This window comes from Mustela putorius, unplaced genomic scaffold, assembly GCF_011764305.1.
Source record: "Mustela putorius furo isolate JIRA1106 unplaced genomic scaffold, ASM1176430v1.1 tig00000827_pilon_pilon_pilon, whole genome shotgun sequence".
NCBI lineage: Eukaryota > Metazoa > Chordata > Mammalia > Carnivora > Mustelidae > Mustela > Mustela putorius.
This window is the reverse complement of record NW_025421489.1, coordinates 5,458,135-5,481,187: the sequence shown is the minus strand read 5'-3', so window position 1 is coordinate 5,481,187 and position 23,053 is coordinate 5,458,135. Positions and strand designations below refer to the sequence as shown.

Here is a 23,053-nt window from a genome sequence, read left to right as displayed (position 1 = left end):
AAACCCCCAAATCTAACAACTGCCTGGAGTCACATTTCTCTGTGAACTCCCATGGCTAAATAGGTAATTAAATCTTTTGTTCTCTTGCTGATCTGTTTTATGTCAATTTAATTTGCAGGCCCCAAGCACAAAATTTAAGAGGATAGAGGAAAAGTCTGTTTCTTCCTGACACTGCCTTCTCCTCTTCCACTTCTGGCCCATTTGTATTTAAGCTGAATATACGAAAACACAGGTGTTTCCGAAATTTGTGAAATGATGTGTTAAGGCATATAAATTCCTGGGGCGCCTGGGTGGCTCATTTGGTTAAGCGTCTGCCTTTCACTCAGGTCCTGATCCCAGGGTCCTGGGACCAAGCCCGCCCTTTCCCTCTGCCATTCTCCATACTTGTGCTCTTGCTCACGCTCCCTCTTTCAAATAAATAAATAAAAATCTTTAAAAATAATAAAGCATATGAAGTCCCACCCAAGAATAAATATATATAACATATATAATAATGTTTAGTTCCTCAAAAAATGTCTTGCATATAGCATAATTTTCTAAAATTTCAAAAGTCCATTCTCTGAGACGCTAACCTCAGAACTGTTGAATTTTACTCTCAGACTGTTCCTCTTTCCTTACAGAGAGGGGAAACAGGACCTTGCCAGTTCCAGCCATGGGGAGAGGGCAAAGGGACAGACCAGAGATGAATGACTCAAGGCTAGTGGGTCAATGGAGTGGTCTAAGATGGATTTTTTTTTCTTAGAATGAAGGTTCTTTAGTCCTATATCAACACGTGGTCACTATCACCAGAAACAATCCCTGTAATAATGCTTATACTTTCTTAAGAGAGTACTGAAACACTTTTCTAAAGATGTACTATATGGTCTAAGTTGGGAAACCAGAGGGTAGGAAACTCAAGAAATGTTAAATACTTCACTGAGGTGCCTAGAAAGTCAGCTACTGCCACAGAAGTGGATCAGAGAAGGCAATTCATTGAGTCTGGTTCCCATCAATCACTGACATATCATCTCTGTCAAAGCTATATTCTTAGTATCTCTGTAACCTGGCCGAGTAAAACGGTACACTCTCTTGGTCACACACTATTGACCTACTGGGCCCTTTGATGTCTTAATTATATCTGACTTGCCTAGATTTCAAGTTCAGTGGCCAGAGCCCAGAGCCGGACCCCCTGTGTTCCAAAGAACTCCGCAGCACAAATGCCAGGAACGCAGAGTGTCCCCGGAGAAGGGCTTCCCCACCAACTCATAAATGGAGGATTTCCCAGGGCGCCGTGCAGACCAAGAAATCGGATCTTTCTCCACCCCACCCCACCCTTTCCTATAAAAGTCTTATTTCTTATTTCTTTAATTAAGTTTCTAAAGGCTTTGTATTCATGCAGCCTTGCAGAAAATAGCCCAGAGCCCCACAATGGCCGCAGTAAACCCGAGAACTCAGCCACCCACCTGAGGGCCCCTACCCTCTCCCCTGCCCATTAAAATGTCAATGTTATTAAAGGCAACAATCAGGGAATCAAACCTCTACCTGAAGTGAAGGCATCTGGTTGAGTCCGTCTTGCCCTCTCTAGTCATTCCCTTACCCCACACGAGGATCGAACCCTAGCTCACCCAACACTGGGGCAGCAGCTTTCTCTTTGCAGAAACAGGCTTCCTGTTGATCCCATGGCCCAGCCTCAGAGATCACCACCTCTTCAGTGGGATGCCAGGCCCCACGGAATAGCGGCTGGAACAAGCTATCCACATCAGCCCCCCAGACAGAGCACACGTACTTGCAAGGAGCACACTGCATTTCAAGGCACAACAGTGAGTTATCACAGGGAAATGATGGCCTTCTGAGTGTCTCTGCTATTGCTAACTTGGTCTATTTTGGGCTCTCACTTCCAGAAAAGAGACATTAGCCCAATGCTCTATCAATGTTTTTCTACTCACTCAAGACCATGTAGACCTACCTTAATTTTCAGTATAATCTATGAGAATGGTCTGGAGGTAGCCGCAGTGTTCATCTCTTGAATCTAATCCACGATCCTGTCTTGCATTTTTCTAATTTCCAAAGAACATTCTAGCTTATGAAGTGCTTCATGTACATTTCTTCATCAGGCCTTCAAGGCAGTGGAGGAATCTGGAACATCCGGGTTTTAAGGGGGCTTTAGCGGCCGGTACAGCGCCCTCTACACCATGGCATGTGGCTGAAATGGGAGAGAACATTTAGAATCAGCCAAGTTTCATTCCAACAAACTTGCACAAAATGCACAGCTGCTTTTTTTTTTTAAAGATTTTATTTATTTGACACAGAGAGAGATTGCAAGTAGGCAGAGAGGCAGGCAGAGAGCAAGGGGAAAGCAGGCTCCCCGCCGAGCAGAGAGCCCGATGCGGGGCTCGATTCCAGGACCCTGAGACCATGACCTGAGCCGAAGGCAGAGGCTTTAACCCACTGAGCCACCCAGGCGCCCCTGCACAGCTGCTTTTAAGACTTTGCACACCTCATTCAAGAAATATTCCTCAAGCCCTTGCAATACAGCAGCGTCGGGCTTGGCAGGAAGGACCCTGTTCATTGGCAGTAAGGCATGAAGGCTTGACTTAGTCAAAGAGAGCTTCCTGGAGGAAGTGCCCCCTGAGCTGAGGTATGGAGGACTGGGGCATCTGGAAGGAGAGAAGGGAGCAATAGTGCAAGGCGAGCAGGCACTCTGTAAAGGCACGGTCGGTATGGGGCCCCGCGGCATGGACGGTGAGGGGCCCAAGAAGGCCAGCGACGGGGAGCACAGGGCATGGGACGCACGAGACCAGCAGGATGAAGCTGGAGGGGGCAATGGGCACCAACGTGCAGGGATCCGTAGGATGGCTCCCAGCTCAGTCTTTACCTCATGGGTAACAAGCAGCCATTGAAGGGGACTATTGGAGGAGACGGTTATTTCAAATAACATGCTGTGGGGTTGAGAAAGGAAGGAGTCTGGGTGGGAAAGGCAAACTAGCTCAGGTGTGACTGAAGCAATTCACAGGAGAGATAATGAAGCCAGGACTGGAGTGGTGACTTGGAGAGGGAGCAAAATGGGAGCAGTCCCGAACTCGGGACAAAACTGTGGGCACTAATGATGGGTGGGGTGTGGGAAATGGGAAAGAGGGAGACGTCAAGGTGTCACTAGAATTCACTTAATATATCTAACAGGTGTCTGGTCTCATGACTCATGTCCCCAAAAGCGAGTGTGGGCCATGGCACAGCTTCCAGAGTTGGAGTCTGGGACGTGCTCTCTCTGTGTTAACTTGACATTCTGGCAGCTTCAAGATCACCCCTTCCCCGCCCATGTCTGGCGTGTCGGAGGCATAACCACGTAGACCAGACCGGTTCTTCAGCACTCGGAGTGTTGTAGTAACCGCCCAAAGTGACAATGGCCACGATTCACTGCTGAAGACAGAACCAGGTAGGAACTGAGACAGCCTGGCTTCAGAAATGAGGGCAATGCTATTCCCAGGGTCTAGGAATTAGTCTCTTACCAGTCTACAGAGGCGAAATGAAATAGCATTCAAACCAAAATTCGCAGGAGGGCCAGTGAGTTGCTGCCAAAGGAGAAGGTGCCTTAACAGCTTCACCAGAAATATTTTTTTTTTCACCAGAAATATTTTTATGCTTTAAGGTGTTTAAAGCCTGAATGCAGAAATCATCCCATTTGCAGGCTGGGGGATTAAAAATTGCCTCAAATTCAAACCAACACCATGCACTTAAGGCTTTTATTTCAGTCAACAAGCATCTATTAAGTGAACTACCTTGGGAAAGTGACTAAACACTTTGGGCCTCAGTTTCCACAGTAGTAAAAAATGGATAATAATCGTAACACCCATTTTCCAGGATTGCTGTGAGGACCAAGGGAGTTAATTCACGTGAAGCACCTTGGCTCCTCTGACACCTGGCTGCCTCTTCCACACGTTCTTGGGACGCTCTCCACCGAGCAACTAGTACCTAAATTGACCCTTCTCTTCCTCTATTCAAAGCCTTCCCACACGCATTTTCCTGCACAGAAACACTCTGTGTCTGGGGGCTTCTCCTCCCCCTTCACAAGTTTTTGGGCCAAGAACCGCAGGAAAAGATACAGGGGCCAAAGCTGACCACATACGCACACAGTAGGTTAGCAGGTTTGCGTGTGCAAATGCACACATACACACACATGTATGTGGATTAGAGTCTGTAGGACTGTGCTGTTGGGAATAGAGACAGCATCTACACGGAATCAGTGGGTTCCAAGAAGAATAACATGAGACCCTGGTGTAGGAAGAAACCACACCCTTTCCCTCTGTATTAACTTGACATTCTTAAGAATATCTCATCCCTTGGTGGTCCCTGACATTTTGTCTTTTTTAATGCAACTGTGAATGTATCGCGGAGACAGATGCCTTAGCCTCTAACTAAAGCTCTCTTTTAATCCCTTGGTCTCTTGCAAAGAGGCCAGCAGCATGCTAACTAAGGAGTGCCTTAGTCTCCTTACTGCTCAGACCCCAAGATCTCAGGCCTCACATTAGACTTACTCTTAACCCCCCTTTCCTCTCCTCCTGCTACTCCCAATCTCTCCCCACTTTTGGTTCCCTTGAGCTGCTCAGTCCCCACGTACACTGGCCTCCATCAGCAGTTTGTTCTGAAGTCCACAAAACCAGTTCCTCTGTTTCTGCTTGAACAGCTGCCCTTCTGACTACTCTACAGGCCTTCACCCTCATCCACACACCCCCCAATCATGCACCTGCAACCCGTCTCCTACCCTAGGGTACCAGAGCCCCCCAACTCTACCCAGTCCCCATACTAAGAAGGCAACGCGCCAGAGGCACCTGTGTTCTTAACAGAACCATGAGACTTTTCTCAACATCATCTTTTCTTGCCTTTCTTAGGGAAGGGATCTTTCACCATATGCAAGCAGGGTTCACACTGCCCATTCTGTCCAAGAGAAGTCCCTTTGAGACAACACAGGGGCAAGAGTTCACTTAACAAGTCTTTGAGAGTCTGACAAATATTGGGCACTGTTTTCAGTGCGGATGAGCTGGGGCCTCCCGCTCCTGGCCTGTGGTCACCAGTGAGCCCACTGGTCTCTGCACCGGCCGCTCAGTCGTCGGGCACAGGCTGGCCCCGAGCCACCCAGCCAGGAGGAGAGCCAAGGTTTGTGGTCAGGTGAGCAGGCTGCCGGGATGGAGTACATCTAAAGACCCTTCTGTTGTTTTCCTTCAAATAACTTCCAAAGGGGAATATCTTAGAAAAATCTGAGGGCATTCAAAGAACAAAGATGTGAAAAGGGCTGGAAAATAGGACCCATGAGGAATGGGGGGAAGATTCTTGGTCTGAGGAAGAGAAGGCCCAGAGGCCATTTAACAGTGGCGGGCGAGGTTTAAAGGGATATTCCGCAGAGGCTGGAGACCAGCTGTTCACCGTCTCCGGTGAGGACCGAACAAAAGGAAATGCGCTGGGGCTTCCACAGGAGTGATTTCAGCCAGAAAACAATCTCTGGCAATGAGGGTTTCGGACCTGGGAGAAGTTATGGAGGGCGATCGGTAGGCCTCTCCTCCTCTGGAGTTTTTCGGCAGCAAGGGGGCTCATTTTCCTGGGCAGGTCGGGGCGCCCCGACAGCAGGGGGAGGGAGGAGAGGCCCACCCCGTGTCCAGCGTCCCACCAGCCACACGCCCACACGCCGCGACGATCCCCGCGCCCACCCCCGAGGGTGTCTGTCCTCATAGTGCATCCAGTTGCATAACTGGTTTTTGGACTCTGGCATTCGCACAACTGAGTCAGGGCAGAGGTACAGGAGAAGGCATGCACGGAATGAGAAGAAGGAAGAAAAATGGATTGATTTTCCACAGGAGAGGGAAGGAGACACTGCAGATAACTCAGCGCAGCCCTTAGTAACTGTCCTTTTCCAAAGTAAGAATCTCTCACTTTTTCCACACGAAAATCAGCTTCCATATATATACATCCATTCGCCATTCTTTTGTTTTTTCCCTCCAGGCTTCCTGGTATCCCTTTGTACGCTCCCTTTACGCCTTCAGTATTAGCCTGGTTCAGTTTCCTGCAGAACAGAAGCCAAAAGCAGATTCTTACTATCGACCCCAGCACTTTACAAGTCCAAAGCCAAAATCTTGGGTATGACATTACCCGGCACCTAATTCCTAGATATCTGTCTTAGTCCCTTAAGACCTGTGGGTGTCTCTCCAGCCTTCAGCTTTCTTCATTATATCCAATACTAAAAGAAGACTCCTGTTCCCAGAGCCAGTGTCTCTGAGTCATTTGGCCATCCAGGGCAGCCATGCCCACATGTCCCCTCTCTCATGGACAGCAGGGCCCCTCCTGGAGCTGGCCAGCGGTGGCTGTGCTCCTGGTGTGGGAGAATGACATTGTCTCTGAAGTCCGCTACCCACTCACAGCTAGCCCTGAGGGTGACCGGAAAGAAGGGAAGTTTATCCTTGAATTGTGTCCGGTGCCCGATGGTCTCCTCTGGAGTGGCCACCCTCATGACCACCTTCCTCAGACAGCTGCAGGCACGGGTACCAGGCTGCGAACTCTACCGGGGCTGGGCCTTCTCGGCCCTCTTTACTGTATGTGTCCCTGGTACCCAGAACAGTGCCTGGCCCACAGTATTAATCATTACAGAACAAACAGATGCCTGGGCAGAAGTAGGCCTTGGAGCCCAGCCACTCTTGGCCTTCTTTCCAGGCTAAGAAAGTTCAGTCCAAGGCTTTTCCCCGACTTGTCATAATCCTTGAAGACCTAACTGCAATGTCTCATTTCCTCACACAGGAATTAAATACCTTTTTGGGTGGATTAGTCCATACTGAAATGTTACTAGGTACTAAAGGGTTAATGTGTGTGTTTTCTCGCATGTCCCCCTCCCCGCTCAAGGACTCCAGGCCTGAGGCTGACCTCCCCCCAACCCCCTCTAGCATCAGCTCCTCCCTCCATGGGCAGTGGGCATTCATCCCCAGATTCAGAGGAGAAACTCCACCATGCCGGAATTCTTGAGTTGACGCCAAGAAAGAGCCAGCTGGAGCAGAACCGGCTGAGATTAGAGCTTCAGGCAGCTGCCAAGGACAGATTCTGCCCGCCGCCCCGGGAACTCAGGCCCACGCAGCCCTCCCCAAGTGGAGTGAACACAGAGCTAGCCCTCACAAGACATAGGAAGCAAGAGGGGGATGTTCAGGGGCTCCAGGGACCCTAGCCTGGGACCACCAGCAAGCCAGGGGCCCAGGAGCCGGACTGGGCTCCCAGAGTCTGTGCTACAGGGAGACATGCAGTAGAAACAACCCACAGGTGTCACTTCCGGCTCCCAGGCCTGGCTGTGGGGGCCCCGGGGCCACCAGGGAGCTTTCTCAGAGCAGAGCTGCTGTGCCCAGTTCCACCCACCACATCTGCCCCTCAAAGGGGAGGCTGCAGAATCTGCATTTTTGAAACCTCTTCAAGTGATTCCAGCAAACTGATGACCCAGTTTGGGAATAAGTGCCCTCCAGGCTGAAGGACCTCCATTCTCTCCCCTCTTCCTACACCTCTTTTCTGCTCCCCGGGAGGGAATTTGGCTCATAGAGTTCCACCAGCTGATGGTCAGCAGCACTAAGCCTTATCTGTCTCTCCAGGATGAGCCTAGGTCTGTGCTGCGGAGTCCCGAGACCCCAAAGCAGAATCGCTGCTAACTAAGGTGAGTTTGACTTTTCCTCTGCTAGGAAGTAGGGGATGAAGAGCCGTTGCAAAACTTCATTTACTCAACTCAGGAAATCCTAGCACCCTCTCTAGCTCAGAGAGGAGTAGCAACGGTGGGCAAGCCACACTCCTCAGTGTCAGGAGCTGGGCTTTGAGGTAGGAAACGGGACATGTAAAGGGCTGAGCGGGAAGAGGATGTGATGGAAGCCGCCATTCCTGGGGGGAAGCCATCTTTGCTGGGACTGTGGGAGGATTATGCCCAATCAGAACCTGTGAAGTAAGGTTCTTTTTTTTTTTTTTTTAAAGATTTTATTTATTTGACAGAGAGAGAGAAATCACAAGTAGGCAGAGAGGCAGGCACAGAGAGAGAGAGGGGAGGAAGCACGCTCCCTGCAGAGCAGAGAGCCCGATGTGGGGCTTGAACGCAGGACCCTGGGATCACGACCTGAGCCGAAGGCAGAGGCTTTAACCCACTGAGCCACCCAGGCGCCTCCCCCCTTTTTTTTTAAAGATTTATTTATTTGAGAGAGAGAGCACGTGGGCAAGAGGAGGGAGGGTTAGCGGTCAGTTATCTCAATCAGATTCCCTGCTGAGCATGGATTACCCCTCCTCCCCCTTTGCAAGGCTCCCTCCCACATCCCATGAGATCGTGACCAAGAGTCAGATGCTTAACCAACTGAGCCTCCCAGGTGCCTCTTCCGGTTTGGGTTTTGTTTTTTTTGTTGTTGTTTTTTGTTTGTTTGTTGCTTTTTGGGGGTTTTTTTGCTTTTTTAAGATTTACTTATTAAAAAGTAAGGTTCTTCCTACTGTACCTACAGGCTCTGGTCCCAGGCATGTGTCCGGTAAGGGGACATTTCAGGATTTCTGGGGTTAACCTTGTGTTCCATTACTTGGCTGGCCCCAGCCCTCTGCAGTGCTGTTCACCTGAAGCTGGGCCCTTGGCTGATTCCACGGGATGGACAGCTCATCACCTCCATCACCTCCAGTCTAAAGATCTGAAGCCCCATCTCTTTTCCTGCCCCTGACTCCAGTTTGCTCTTTGGCTTCTCTTTGCCCCGTCTCCTGCTCCTGAATCCCCATCCCTGTGTGCACGGTATCTGACCCACAGCGAGGCCTCATCTATTCCCTCTGCCAGCTCCCTCTGTCACTGCTCTCCCCCACTTGTCACGACCCCACCAGTCGCCTCTAGCTGGCTCTCCATGACCCTGGCCCCCTGCTCTCACAAACGTCCCTCTCCCCTGCACCCCCACCTCCTAACACCCACTCTCTGCCTGATGCATTTCTTCGCTCCTCCCCCGTCATGCTGTCCCTAACGGGAGCATCCAATAATACAAACTGTAAAGTGAAAGGGCACACTTAGATTTTATGTATAACTCTGTGTTTTCTTTATTTACTGTTACTGCCGTGCAGTCAGCCGCCCTTTGAACCAATGATTTCTCCCAAAACAATGTTCTTTTTTTTGTCTACAATACTCTTCTCGTGTTTTTGTCTCTATGAGATTTCTGTTCCTTGATAATAATGGCAGTTGTTGCTGCTTTTATAGACCTAAGGAGGTCAAGGCGTTCATTCATAGCAATTCTCAACCTTCACTCAGCCTCGTCATTACCTCCGATGCTTTTAAAAAACGCAACGCCTGGCCTCCACCTCCAGACAGCTCAGTTCAATTGGTCTGAAGTTGGACTCGGCATTAATATTTTAAACATAATTCCCAGGAGATGCTAATGTGCAGCCAGACTTGAGATTCACTGATTTATAGGAAAATCATTCATGATAGATGTACATTCGAATAGTCAATTCCTGGAAGTTTTGATTTAAAGCAGTGGCTCCCAACCACATTCTTTTGAGCAAAGGGAAGGATCTTAAAGCCTGCCCTACCTCAGCCTTTCCGAATTACCTGTAGGAGAGAACTCTGTCCATATAGAGTGTAGAGGCAGCAATCACGTGATTTCACACGGCAGCCCAACCCTACCTCTACCCGAAAGGGAACCCAGAAATGTTCCAATTGGCTAAGTGTTATATAAGGTATTTAAAGAACACAAATGGATTGGTAGCAGATCAGCAGTGATCTGTCCCTGCACAAGTAACTGTTAGGAAAATTACATACTACGGACTTTGGTGAAAGACACATGGATGAATCGTACTAGAACAATAGCCCAGCCATGTGTGGATTCAAGATGAGGTATTGGAAAATAACCAAAATAGGCCAAAAACAGTGTTCATGAAAATATACACCATAACCACTATCACCATCACCAAACATCACTCAAACTAACTGGAATTTGTTATGTAAAAGCATGATTACCAGCCATTTGAAAGCACAGCCACATGTACCCAAGCACTGTACGGCATCTTTTCCCCCAGTTTCCAGAAATTCCTTGAGCATCTACAGAGGACCTGCTTCATAATGTTACCAAAATTATGCACATGGCAGCCAACGTCTTAGAATATTGAGGTAGTACCATCCATAAATGCTGGAAATGAAATAGATCAAATATTAAATATAGCTATTCTTTAAGTTTTTATCTTCATTCCTTTCAGTCAACTTACAGTGTTATATTAGTCTGGGGCATACAGTATAGTGATTCAACAATTCCATACATCACAAGTGTCCTCCTTCCTCTCCATCGCCTGTTCCCCCCTCCCCCAGCCACCTCCCCTCTGGCGACCATCAGTTTGTTCTCTGTAGTGAAGAGTCTGTTTCTTGGTTTGACTCTTTTTTCGCCCTTTGCTAGTTTGCTTTATTTCTTAAATTCTACCTATGAGTGAAATCATACGATCCTTGTCTTTCTCTGATGGATGTATTTCACTCAGCATTATGACCTCTAGCTCCATTCATGCTGTTGCAGATGGCAAGATTTCACTCTTTTTATGGCCGAATAATATTCCATTGTGTATCTATACCACATCTTCTTTATCCATTCATCTATTGATGGACACTTGGGCAGTTTCCTCAACTTGGCTGTTGTAAATAATACTGCTTTAAACATAGGGGTGCATGTATCCCTTTGAATTAATGTTCTTGTATTCTTTGGGTGACTTATGCAATGGCGCAATTACTGCATCATAAGGTAGTTCTATTTTTAGTTTTCTGAGGGCCCTCCATGCTGTTCTCCTGAGTGGCTGCACCCGTTTGCATTCCCACCAACAGTGCACGAAGGTTCCTCTTTCTCCACATTCTCACCAACACCTGTTGTTTCTCAGGTCGTTAATTTTAGCCTTTCTGACAGGTGTGAGGTGTGATATCTCACTGTGGTTCTGATTTGCATTTCCCTGATGGTAAGTGATGCTGAACATATTTTTGGGTAGTTGTTGACCATCTGTATATCTTCTTGGGGAAATGGCTGTTCATGTCTTCTGCCCATGTTTTTATTGGGTTATTTGGTTTTGGGGTGTTGAGCTATATAAGAAACATAGCTATTCTCAATTACTCAATAGGTTAGTGGTTAAGTAGCTCTATAAATTAAAGACAAAAATGAAAATTTATGAAATATTGCCTCATTCACCTGGAAGAATTCCCCCAAAAGTACCTTTTTTTTTTTTAAGTCTGTGTTAGCCCATAAGGAGAACACACCTGGTCAAGGACCACAGTATGAGATTCCTGGTTTTTTGAGGGATATAACTGACTGCCTTTTGAGACAGATAAATACTTTTTCTTTCAATACATATTCAGGTACAAATCTGACCTGCCTGGTTACAAATACCTCCAGAAGCAAACATTTTTTATTGCAATGAATGTGTTTGTTTATTCATCTCATCTTTCAGACAAAAACAAAAAAACAAACAAACAAACAAAAAACCACATCTTAAATATCAGAGAAGATGTAAATACCAAGTGAGGAAAAAAAATCAGTTTGCATAGGAAACTTTCCAAAGGCCAATTTGGCATAGCTCAAATGACTTATCCAAGCCTTTGATGGAAAACAACTCTTCCCCAAAGTGGTAATTTCTTAAGATTGAGAAATAGAAAAAAATTAGCTGAACAAAAATAGAACCAGTATATACCAGTAGAAACTCAAATATCCAGACCAAACAGGAAAGATTAAGAAAATCCAGAAAACCTTACAAAATCTAGAGTCTCTGAGTCCCTCTGTAAAGGTATGAGAATTTTTGAGGCTTAGCCAAAATGGAAAAATAAAAGCTCCTTTTTTTTTTTTTTTTTTTTGGTTCTCATTCTCTCAATTTCCAAAAACAAAAGAGCTGCCAGTTCCTGGAACTTTAGAAGCTTGCAATTTGCTTTAATACATATAAAATGTGTCCTATAAATACAATATAATGTAAGATAATTTTAATTCTGCACATCTAAAGCGAAGATGAGAATAGCTATTTTTAAGTTTGTGCAGAGCAGGAAGTTGGTGCGGTTTTTATCTCAGGACCGTCCAATACCCGGCACTGTACTCTCTGCACTACCGGGGTTACCGAGCACATAGCTTCAACCTTCGGGTGTGCCGTGGTGCTGGCAGAGCAGGGAAGACCCTGAGCATCTTCCAGAAGTCACCACAAGCACAACCGCTTGGCAGCACCCTCATCCCTTTCCTTGAGTAAGAGATACTTGCCATCAGTGACCAGCTTTGCCTCCAGGTTCACCGGCACAAGCAACCCCTCCACCCCGCACAGGCATAAGCAAGCCCAGTAGAGGGGGGACGCATCCCAACTAGCGTTTTCCAACAGAGGCTCTGTGGAGCAGCAACAGAACCCACATTTGAAGAAAAAAAAAAAGCCTCAAGATTTCCAGGGTTTTGCTCCTTGTAGAAGGTAACCAAGCCTGCACTCTGACCATCGTGAATACTTCCCAAAGACAGCTTTGGCTACTGTAATAAAACACCACAGAGCAGGTGGCTTAAACAACAGAAATTGATTTCCTCACAGTTCTGGAAGTTGGAAGTCCAAGATCAAGGTGCTGGCTGATTCAGTTGCTGAGAGCCCCTCTTCTTGGCTTGCTCTCTCACCGGGGGCTATCATGGCCTTTCCTTCATGTGTGTATGTGGTGAGAGAGGGTGAGCTCTCTGGTCTCTTCCATACACGGACCCTTATGGGATCAAGGCTTCACCCTGATGATCTCATCTACTCCCTAATTACAGCCAAAGGCTCATCTCCAAATACCATCACCTTGGGGGTTAGGGCCTCTTGAATGAATTTTGCTAGGACACATAATACCAAACTTTCCAGATCATTAGGAATCCCCTAAAATGCTTGATGAAGAAAAACCCAAACAAAACCAGATTCCCAGTACCTGTCCCCTGGACTTTCTGATTTCAGAAGCTTAAGGTAGAGGCTTGCAATCATCCAGAAGGGTTTTGATGATCCGGAAAGTTCAGGAAACTGTGACCTACCCTAAGATGTCTACAGCATGAGTTTACTTTCTCTCTCCTGGACCTTTTCATCACCATGCTTTGGCAAAGAGACCAGACTGTTTGGACACCAGCACACTTGACTCCAGCACGGTTCAGAGCCAGGCACGGGTCTTACACGTCGAGGACTGACTGCTACGTCCCTGCGAAGGGCCGGCCATCTTCGTGCACCACCCCACCTTCCGGTTTCCTGCGTGGACTGGAGAAGGTGAAGGCTAAAGCAAGCCCAAGTGAAGAGGTGGCCCGGCAGGCTTTGTGTTACTAAGGTGGTCTCCGTGCTGTCGGCAGCCCACTAGTACGGGAGAGTCACTGGAAAGGCTGCATTTTGTAAAATCACAATGGACAAGCCTTTCTTTTCCATAACATGAAATTTCCAATTTTGACCATCTTTAAGCATACAGCTCTGTGGCGCTTAGTGTATTTCCATGGTTCTGCAAACCACCAGCAACACCCATTTCCAGAACTTTTTCTTCTTCCTTAACAGAAGCTCTGTACCCCTGAGCTACTGGCTCCCCCTCCCTCCCGCTACCCACCCCACACCCCGCGACCACCCCTGTACATTCTGCTTTCTGTCTCAATGACTTGGATGCCTCTAGGCACCTTGTATAAGTGGATTACACAGTATTTGTCCTTTTGTGATTGGCTTATTTCCATTTTCATCCATTTTTTGGCATGTATTGGAATTTCCTTCTTCTTTAAGGCTGAAGAATATTCTATTGCATCCATACACCACATTTTGTGTCTCCATTTATCCATCAATGGATACTTGACTATTGTGAATCATGCTTGTATGAACATGGGTGTGCAACTATGCATTCAAGTCCCTACTTTCAGTTCTTTGACATATGGTAAGTCAATGTTTAATTTTTGAGGAACCACCATACTGGTTTCCACAGCAGCTGCTCTATTTTGTATTCCCTCCAGCAATGCAGAAGAATTCCAATTTCTCCACATCCTCATTGGCTTTATTATTTTCTGATGTTTTGGTTTGTTTGTTTTTTTTAATAGCCTTCCTAATGTGTGTGACGAGGTATCTAATTGTGGTTTTGGTTTGCATTTCCCTAGTGATTAGTGAAGAGTCTCTCTTTCAGGGAACCAAAAGAAGAAGAAGAAGAAGAAGAAAGAAAGGAAAAATACAGCTCCAAAGATTTAGGCGGGAGGACAGTCCCAGGAAATGGAAGCAAATGCAGAACCACAATAGAAGAGAGAAGGATACAAAAATGCAGCTCTACACATGTTAATTTCCCAAACACTTTTTCAAAATAAATGTATTGTTATCTTAAACAAAACAAAATCAGGAAGGTATCAGTGCCCCCAAGGTATAGCAAGAAATTGAATTGCCACGAATAAGTTTACAACATACGTACACAAGCTATATGCAAAAAATCAAGAAGTAACTACGGCAACCGGTTCTCTGACATTAAAAAAAATAAATAAATAAAAGGATCAATTTATTCATTTACCTCTCTAAAAATTCAGAGGAAATTCAATCTACCATGAGACCGCTTTCACAGTGATGAATCAAATTGATAAAAATCTTTTTCAGCCCGCTAGAAGATAGGAACAAAAATTCCTTGTGTCACTTTAAAAATCTAAGCCTCGTGCTTTGTCAGCCAACATTCTTTGCCCAGAAGATTTACAGGTTTGGGGTTAAGCAAGACTCCCTAGGAGAGGGATCAGGATAAGGGATTAGCAATAGGAAATCTGGCATCAGGAGAGGGAATGTTTCAGAAAATTGCCAGTGTCTAACTTCCTTCCCCATGTACACAGACAGGAATGTACGTCCATCCACATCACAGAGGCTTTAAAAATGTAGACTAATTTAACCTAACAGATAGGTAAACACATCTACAGTCAGCATTTTAAAACTCACTGTGAAGGCAGTTAATCCTCCTAATTCTGTACAAACTACATAAAAATAGTACTCTGTTCACCATGATAGACACAAAATCCACATTATTTTTTGTTGCTTCTTTTATTTCTAAGGTGCAGCCACCTGGCAGGAAGATGCTACATTCTTTGACCAGAAATTTAACTCTCACGTTTCTCCCTCCCTTCTCAAATCACATTATTGTCTTAAGAGGTCAAAAGTAAAGCCTTCAGAATGTTCTGGGGTTTGCATTTCCCCGTGAATTAAGAGGCAGACGTTCCAGAGGAATCGTCATTAGTGATGCCACTTGGTTGCAATCTGACGTTGTATGAAAAGTCTGTTCAAAAAGGCTGTCCCTGGGGTGCGAGGGTCACACTCCTGAGACAGCTGGGGATGCGCACTGTGTGCAAGCCGCTGCCGCTGACGTGTCCCTCTTTGTCAGTAAAATCAGCCTGACGCCTGGAGTGCCTGGGCCAGGGGCTAATTGTGTAGAGAAGAGGTGATAGGAGGATGGGACCCTCCCCGTGGTCAGAGAGATGTGGGTGACTGTGAAAAGTCAGGGAGAACCAGGGAACCATCCAACTGCTCTCTAGGCAAGCATTAGAATTCATTTACCCTCATCAGAACAAGCATAATGTTTTCCGAGCTCCCTCTCCTATTGTGTATTCCCTCCTGCCACAACCCAGATTTTCTGTTGGGGTAGATTTCCTTCAGCCAATGAATAATGGTTTTTGTCAGAGTTTACCTGGGATGCCTGGGAGGCTCATTTGGGTAAGCTTCCTATTCTATTCTTCTCCTGAGTCTTTTTTTTTTTTTAAGATTTTATTTATTTATTTGACAGAGAGAGAGATCACAAGTAGGCAGAGAGACAGGCAGAGAGAGAGGGGGAAGCAGGCTCCCTGCTGAGCAGAGAGCCCGATGCAGGGCTCGATCCCACGACATTGAGATCATGACCTGAGCCCAAGGCAGCGGCTTAATCCACTGAGCCATCCAGGCGCCCCTCTCCTGAGTCTTTTGACTCAGGTCATGAGATCAAGCCCCCACCCTGCCCCGCCCCCATCAGGCTCCCTGGATAGCACAGAAGCTACTCAAGATTCTCTCTCCCTCTGCCCCTCCCCCACTCACTCACATGCATGCTCTCACTCTCACTAAAAACAAATATAAGAAAAAAAAAAAGTGCTTTCCTCGTGCATGCCTCCAATGGTCACCCTTAAAAGATAAACGGAAGCATATCAAAAATTTTAGGAGTTTATTGAGCATAAATCGATGGGAATCAGGCAGTAATAAACTGGAAGTCGTTAGGAGAGCTCCTCTGACAGGAGCCAAGGAAGGGATTTTTACAGAGGAAAGACAGAAACAAAGAAAGGAGATTATTTGACTGGCTGCAGCTTATAGCCTAGTTGGCTGTTTGTGATTGGCTGTCCTGAGATTTCAAGTTCATAACCTTGAGGCATTTCCGGCTTAGATTTTGGTTTGCTCAGGTAGGCCCCCATGGCATTAGAGCTGCCTCAAATCTCAGGCCTCCTGGTTTAACTAACTTAACTTCACTGCTATTGAGCAGGAGGAACACAAAATAAATAACAGCCTTGTTTAGTATTTGAAATGCTAATCATTTAAGAGCCTATGCCTTTATTATAAGAAACAGTTAATAAGCTATTTTGACTGAGGGTGGTTTCCAGACAAAAAGTAGCCTCATTAAGACAGAATTGAAGAAAAGGCTATAAACCCAGTTTTGCCAACTCTGTGCAGCAGAGTCATGACTATGTTGATTAGGTAGGATCACCCCATTCCAGAATCTTTTTTTTTTTTTTAAGATTTTATTTATTTATTTGAGAGAGAGAGACACACACACACACCATGAGCTGGGGGAAGGGGCACAGGGAGAAGCAGACTCCCTGCTGAGCAGGGAGCCCCATGCAGGGCTCGATCCCAAGACCCCGAGATCATGACCTGAACAGAAGGCAGACACTTAACCGACTAAGCCACCCAAGCACCCCAGGAATACTCAGTAGTACTCAATAGAGTTTTTAACCCAAGACATAATGAACATAGCAAAAGGATCACTGGCACCAAGAATTCCCATAAGCACCTGGAGATAAGATGGCCCACTCTAAGATCAACTCATAGTAGATAAGAGACAGGCAAGGTCACCCCCAAAACAATCATCCTCAAACTTTTTGCACATCAGACTCAAGTGGTATGTCGATTTAGAATTCACATTCCCAGGCCTGGTCCCCAGAGACCCTGACTCAGCCCATGTGTGGGGATGAGACCCAGGAATTTGCCTGGGTACCTGTGCCCCAGCACATACACAGGTGATTCTGATGCAAGTCTTCAGACGCTTACCCTGAGAAGATGGGATGATTGCCAGACTCTAAACTTGACCTAACCTGGCAGTCAGTATTCATAAGACTATGGTGGGCCATAGGATTTTTTTTTTTTTTTTTTTTTTTGGAAGTAGAATGTCAGAGGCAAACATTGGCAACAGCCCCTCAGCCTGGGTCAACAGAGAGCCAGACAGGCAGGTGAGAAAAGGACCAACGTCAAGTTCTTGCATCAGCTCTGCTCCTCATTCGGGATCAGAAGGAACTCCAGGTCCGTGGCTAAGGGAAAAGAGCTATTGCAGTCACCACCGTTTCCCAAGGCTGTGCCCTCTGGAGCTAGTTGCCGCATGCCTCAAGCACAGTACCATGGGCATAGGCTGGAAATAGTACGTGTATGTGGAGAAGTTACAGCAAGCTGTCATTTACTGAAAGCACCGATGACTTCAGGGTGCATGCTGGGGGGCGCCTGGGTGGCTCGGTGGGTTAAGGTCTCTGCCTTTAACTCAGGTCGTGATCCCGGGGTCCTGAGATTGAGCCCCGCATCGGGCTCTCTGCTCAGCAGGGAGCCTTCTCCCTCTCTCTCTCTGCCTGCCTCTCTGCCTACTTGTGATCCCTGTCTGTCAAACAAATAAATAAAATCTTTAAAAAAAAAAAAAAGGTACACGTTGGAGTCTTCTCTCCTACATAATGCCCTGCACTCCCCCCAGGTGCCCTCAGGGTGACTCCCCGGTGGTCAGTCACACCTCCCTCGTTTGACTCTGATCTAGACTGAGGTGGGGTGGGGCTTCTCAGTGAATCTGGACTCTTTTGCCTTCTCTTCACCTCCAAACCTTGGAGGTGGGGGATAGAGTATGTGCGGTGGAGGGCATGGGACAGGGGATTTCCTCCCTAGTTTCTGCCTACTTTCTTGCCAACTGTCCATAGCTTCTGCTTTGTGTGTCCATGTTGGCCTTAAGGCCCTCTCGGAGGTTGACCCTTCCATTCAGCCTCCCTTTTGTGGCCTCCCCCATCCCTCCTTTCCTTCCTGTTCTCCATCCCACAGACACCTTTACTCAGAGTCATCGTAGCCAACATGCACTGAGAGCTCATCATGGGTCTGGCGCTCTTTAAATGCTTTAGGTGCATTAACGCATTGAACCCTCCTAACCCTTGGAAGACATTCACTATCACTTCTCCATATTAAAGATAAAGAAACTGAAACACACATGTGCTCAGGCTCTTGCCTGAAGCTACACAGCCACCTGTTCTCAACAAGACAGAAGAGCTTCCTTGTCCACACGAATTAAGAGTTGATCACAGAAGGGAAAGACCTGTCTACTGACTTGTAACGGTTCCAGCCCACGACTCCGCGGTTTGACCACTGTTGGAATAAGTCATTCTGAGTTTTTGTTCGGAGGCAAGTGAAGTGGAAAGTGTGCATGGGTTTTGAAGTTGAAATCGCTGTTAAGCCACATGCTACCAGTGTGAACTTTGATAAGTTAAGTTGGCACTCTGAGCATCCATGATCTGATCTGTAAAATGGGGACAATAGGGCAATACTTAGCTCACTGAGGTATTTGTGACTTCAAGAGATACTGTACATAAAGCACTGGGTACAGTGCCTGACACATGGAAGGAACTCAATCACTAAGAGGGACTTTTTCCATAGATGCACACCCCAAGAAAAACTCATGTAATTCCTTTGCCCTTTCAAATAGCATAGCACATCGTGCTTCTCCCTCGAATACTACTAATCATATACTCTAGATTTTAGGTCGTTCACGCTCCTGATTTACCTGCCCCCTGCCATACTCCAAGAGGCAGGAAGTATGTTTACTCATCTCTGATCTTTCAAGAATATCCAAGATATATTATTGTATTACTGTATAAAAAGTACAAAGAGCAAGGTAAAAAATAATGAAATACCATCTATTTGTATTTTTAAATTTTAGATATACAGCAAATGGTGTGTGTGTGTTTATGCATTCAAGATTTTTGGAAGGATAAACAAGAGACTATTATCACAATTTACCTTTGGGGATAGGTGAGGAAGAAGAAAAGGAGACTTATCTTTTATCTTATTTGAGATTTTATTTATTTGTCTCAGGCAGAGAGAGAGCACGAGCGGGGTTGCAGGGGGAGGACTGAGCCATCTGGGTGCCCTACCTTTTATTTTTTCTGTTTTGCCTTTACCATGTGGAGCATTAATTTTATAATTAAAAAGAAGTAAGCAGAAAGTTATATAATATATAAATTACATATAATTTATAAATTATAAAATATATTATAAATATATAATAATATATAAATGTTAAGATCACTCATCTGAATATATAACTCAAAAGAGAAAATTTGGGGCGCCTGGTTGGCTCAGTGGATTAAGCCTCTGCCTTTGGCTCAGGTCATGATTCCAGAGTCCTGGGATGGAGCCCTGCATGGGGCTCTCTGCTCAGCAGGGAGCCTGCTTCCCTTCCTCTCTCTCTGCCTGCCTCTCTGCCTACTTGTGATCTCTGTCTGTCAAATAAATAAATAAAATCTTTAAAAAAAAAAAAAAAAGAGAGAGAGAGAGAGAAAATTTGAGGGGCACATGGGTGGCTCAGCTGGTTAAGCACCTGTCTTCAGTTCAGGTCATGATCTCAGGGTCCAGGGACTGAGCCCCTCATGGGGTTCCCTGCTTGGAGGGGATCCTCCTTCTCCCTCTCTCCCACTCGTGCTCTCTTTCTTGTACTCTCTCTCTCTCTCTCTCTCTCTCTCAAATAAATAAAAATATAAAAATAGGGAGAGAGAGAAAATCTGAGACTCTCTAAATCTAATCCAATCCACCAGGACTCAGGGAGTGTGGTAGGATGGGGTAGACCCCTCCGTGATGATGATGTTTAGTGGACAAGGATACTCAGCACAGAGGCTGGAGAAATCCAAGCCCCACAGAGCAAGAATTGTCCGTGTTTATCCAGGACTCTCCAGGTCAAGAGTCCCTAGCTTTGAGAACACAAGCCCACCAGTTTCTGGAAAGCCGACTCCATGGTGCAGGAGGGGTAGTCCGTCAGATTTACTGCCGTCTGGACGCAACACTCTCTAGGACTACCCAAATCCCCTCACTCTCATTTCATGCTCACCAAATGTATTTCTTCGTGTAAGTTATGCTGTGTAATGGATAACCCTGAAATTGCATTGGTTTAAAGCAATAACATTTATGTCTCTGCGGGGCCGCATTCCAACGACCGTCAGTTGGGGCACAGGTAGGCTCTGCTCCCACAGTCATTCAGAGACCATTTAATATTTTGGCCTCCCCAAGTCCTTAGAGGATTATCCATTTGGAGGGGTAGGGTGGCGGAGGGGAGGGGGATAGGGAAGGAGAGGGTAGAGAAAGTACACCCACTCTTAAGACTTGGTGGGAGGTAATTCCTAGCTTTTGCTCACATTCTCACATGACCCCCGGCCAAAAAAGGGGAGGAGAACATGGGCGTGGGTGAGTTACTCTCCCAGCAAGCGATTTCCTGTGAATAATTTAGTTGGTCTAATACTCTAAACCTAGAAAGGAAGAGTCTTGAACAACGAATAGGAACATTTCCATCACTACGGAGCTATGTTTCCTATCTCAAATTACAAGCCATCTTTTTAGTTTATAATTCTCGGCAACTTATCCCCTAAGAATGCAATCCACTCTAGGCACCCTATAAAGAATAAATGTCTTTGAATCTGCAAACCTGAGAACGTAACTTTGGACCAGGGTGGTCTCACCAGGTGGTCTCACGAGGACAACTGCAAACCGTCAGATCCCTTCTAAGGGGCCAGATGGCCAACTCTATAATCTGTACGCTGCTTCTCTCTAAAACCTCAGCCATTCCAAGAACTATCAGCATCTGTCTGCAAAAAGGTATGATTTGGGGCTTACCTGAACAGGGAAATAATTTTTCCACATGAAGTTCCTTACAAGGGGTATGAGGGCAGGCAAAGACTAAAGTCTTCACATAGGCCAAGCGTGTTAGCCTCAGCGGCTGCAGCAACTTCCCACAAACTTGGTGGCTTACCACAATGGGAATGTATCGCCTCACTGTTCTGGAGGCCCGGAGTGAGATCAAGGGGTCAGCAGGGCTGCACTCCCTCCAAAGGCTCTATGGGAGAATCCTTCCCTGCCTCTGCCATCTTCTACTGTCCAAGGCATTCCTTGACTCCTGGCGCCATCGCTCCCATCTCTGCCTCTGTCTTCACCTGACCTTGCCCTAGTGTCTCTCTGTGTCCCCCTTTCCTGCCTCATTCAAGGACACTCATTGGATTGTAGCCCACTCTAAAGCGGAGCAATTTCATCTCCGGGTTCCTACCTTGATTCCATCTGCAAAGGCCCATATTCCAAATAGGGTCATACATAGTCTGAGGTTTCAGGTAAATGTGTATCTTTTGGAAAGATACCCCATAACCCACTAACTAAATAAAAAGCTTCCTTGCCTAATATCATGTTCCATTCAGATATGCCCTTAGCAAAGACTGACTGAGGAACCCAGAGGTGCTTGCTTAAATGACACCATGTGGTATTTGGCGCTTGGAGGGGGAGTAGGGTTTGTAGGGAGTCCTGCCAGAACACGGGGCAGACTTCAGATCACCAGTGCTTTCCCTTAGGTTCTTGATATTGAAATTATTTTTCAGTCTCTCGAACTTAAAAGACTGCCCTGAGCTTTTTACATTTGGCCACGGTGTCCCAACCCTACAGAGGACATGGCGACCAGCTGTCTTGTAACTAAGAGCTTTCCCATTCACTTAGGGCAAGAGATGCCCAGTAAAGGACTTGAGTGGAACAAGGGAGGGAGTCCTACATCAGACCATCCCAGGAATTCGGGTTTGTAAAGAGAACATGGCGGCCGGCAGGCAGATGGCAAGGAGACCACCAGGACAGAGTCTGTAAATTGGCTAGCACTCTTTAACTTGAGATTTCGGGGTCTGTGAGTGCAAGCTGAGAGGCCCGTGGTCTCTTCAGACATCATATTGTCACCTCATGCAATATAGTTTCTTGTCCCAAGTGTTCTTTTCCTGCCATTTTGCTGTTATCACCCCACTGGGGAGTGAAGAAACTGCTAGATCTGTGCTGGTACTCCTGGTTATTGGAAGTAGTAATGAAGAAGACAGACAGAGTAAGCTTAATGTGATGTGACACTTCTAATTGAATTGTATTGCTTCTTTACACCCCTCCTTTACCATTTAGATCCAGAAACCTTGGTATATGTGCAGATAGGAAGAGAATATCAATCTCCACATCCAGTGAATTCATGCCTTCTCCCACATGTCACGAAAGCTTGTGTACTTCTAAATTCACTGTTATGGCCACCACCCCAAGAAAAGTTTTTCCAACCATTCTTATACAGGGCTTTCTTCCCAAGAACCTTAATTCTTACCTCATGGAGCATGTCATTTCATTTTCATGATGTCCTAAAGATAGAACAGATTTCTGTCACCCCTAGTTTTCAAGCAGAAAAATGAAGGCATGCTGGGTGTGGGGGGAGGGGCAGGGGTGTCACAGAAGCAACGTATCCAAAGTAACACTATCAGTAACAGAACTAGAACTCACAGCTTGTTCTCTTGGCCAAACTAAAATGTCTGCTAAAAGATCTGATACAGAATAAGTTAAATGACACCACAACAAAGAAATCTGATAAATCTGAGGTATATTTAACAGATTGGACAAGTGACCTGGTTTTACCAAAAAAATCAATGCAAGTAGCGAATGGGAGATGAGAACTGATAGAGGAAAAACAACACGTAAGAGACAAAAATCAAATACAATGTGAGGACTTTGGATAGTAATTTGAAAAGCCCAACTGTAAAAACACATTTTAGGAGGGACACCTGGGTGGCTCCGCCGGTTAAGCGTCTGCCTTTGGCTCAGG

The 23,053-nt window shown here is 46.2% G+C and overlaps 1 long non-coding RNA gene across 1 annotated transcript in view; it reads right to left on the bottom strand.

Moving 5' to 3' along the window:
* LOC101677776 overlaps nucleotides 1–22,664 on the bottom strand; it is a 30,382-nt gene extending 7,718 nt beyond the window's left edge. Inside the window, exons 1-2 of the long non-coding RNA XR_001180293.2 lie at nucleotides 22,562–22,664; nucleotides 1,946–2,182 (exon numbers count right to left, since the gene is read on the bottom strand). This is a non-coding gene — a long non-coding RNA (uncharacterized LOC101677776). The remainder of the gene's footprint in view (nucleotides 1–1,945; nucleotides 2,183–22,561) is intronic.
* Nucleotides 22,665–23,053: the final 389 nt, after the last annotated feature.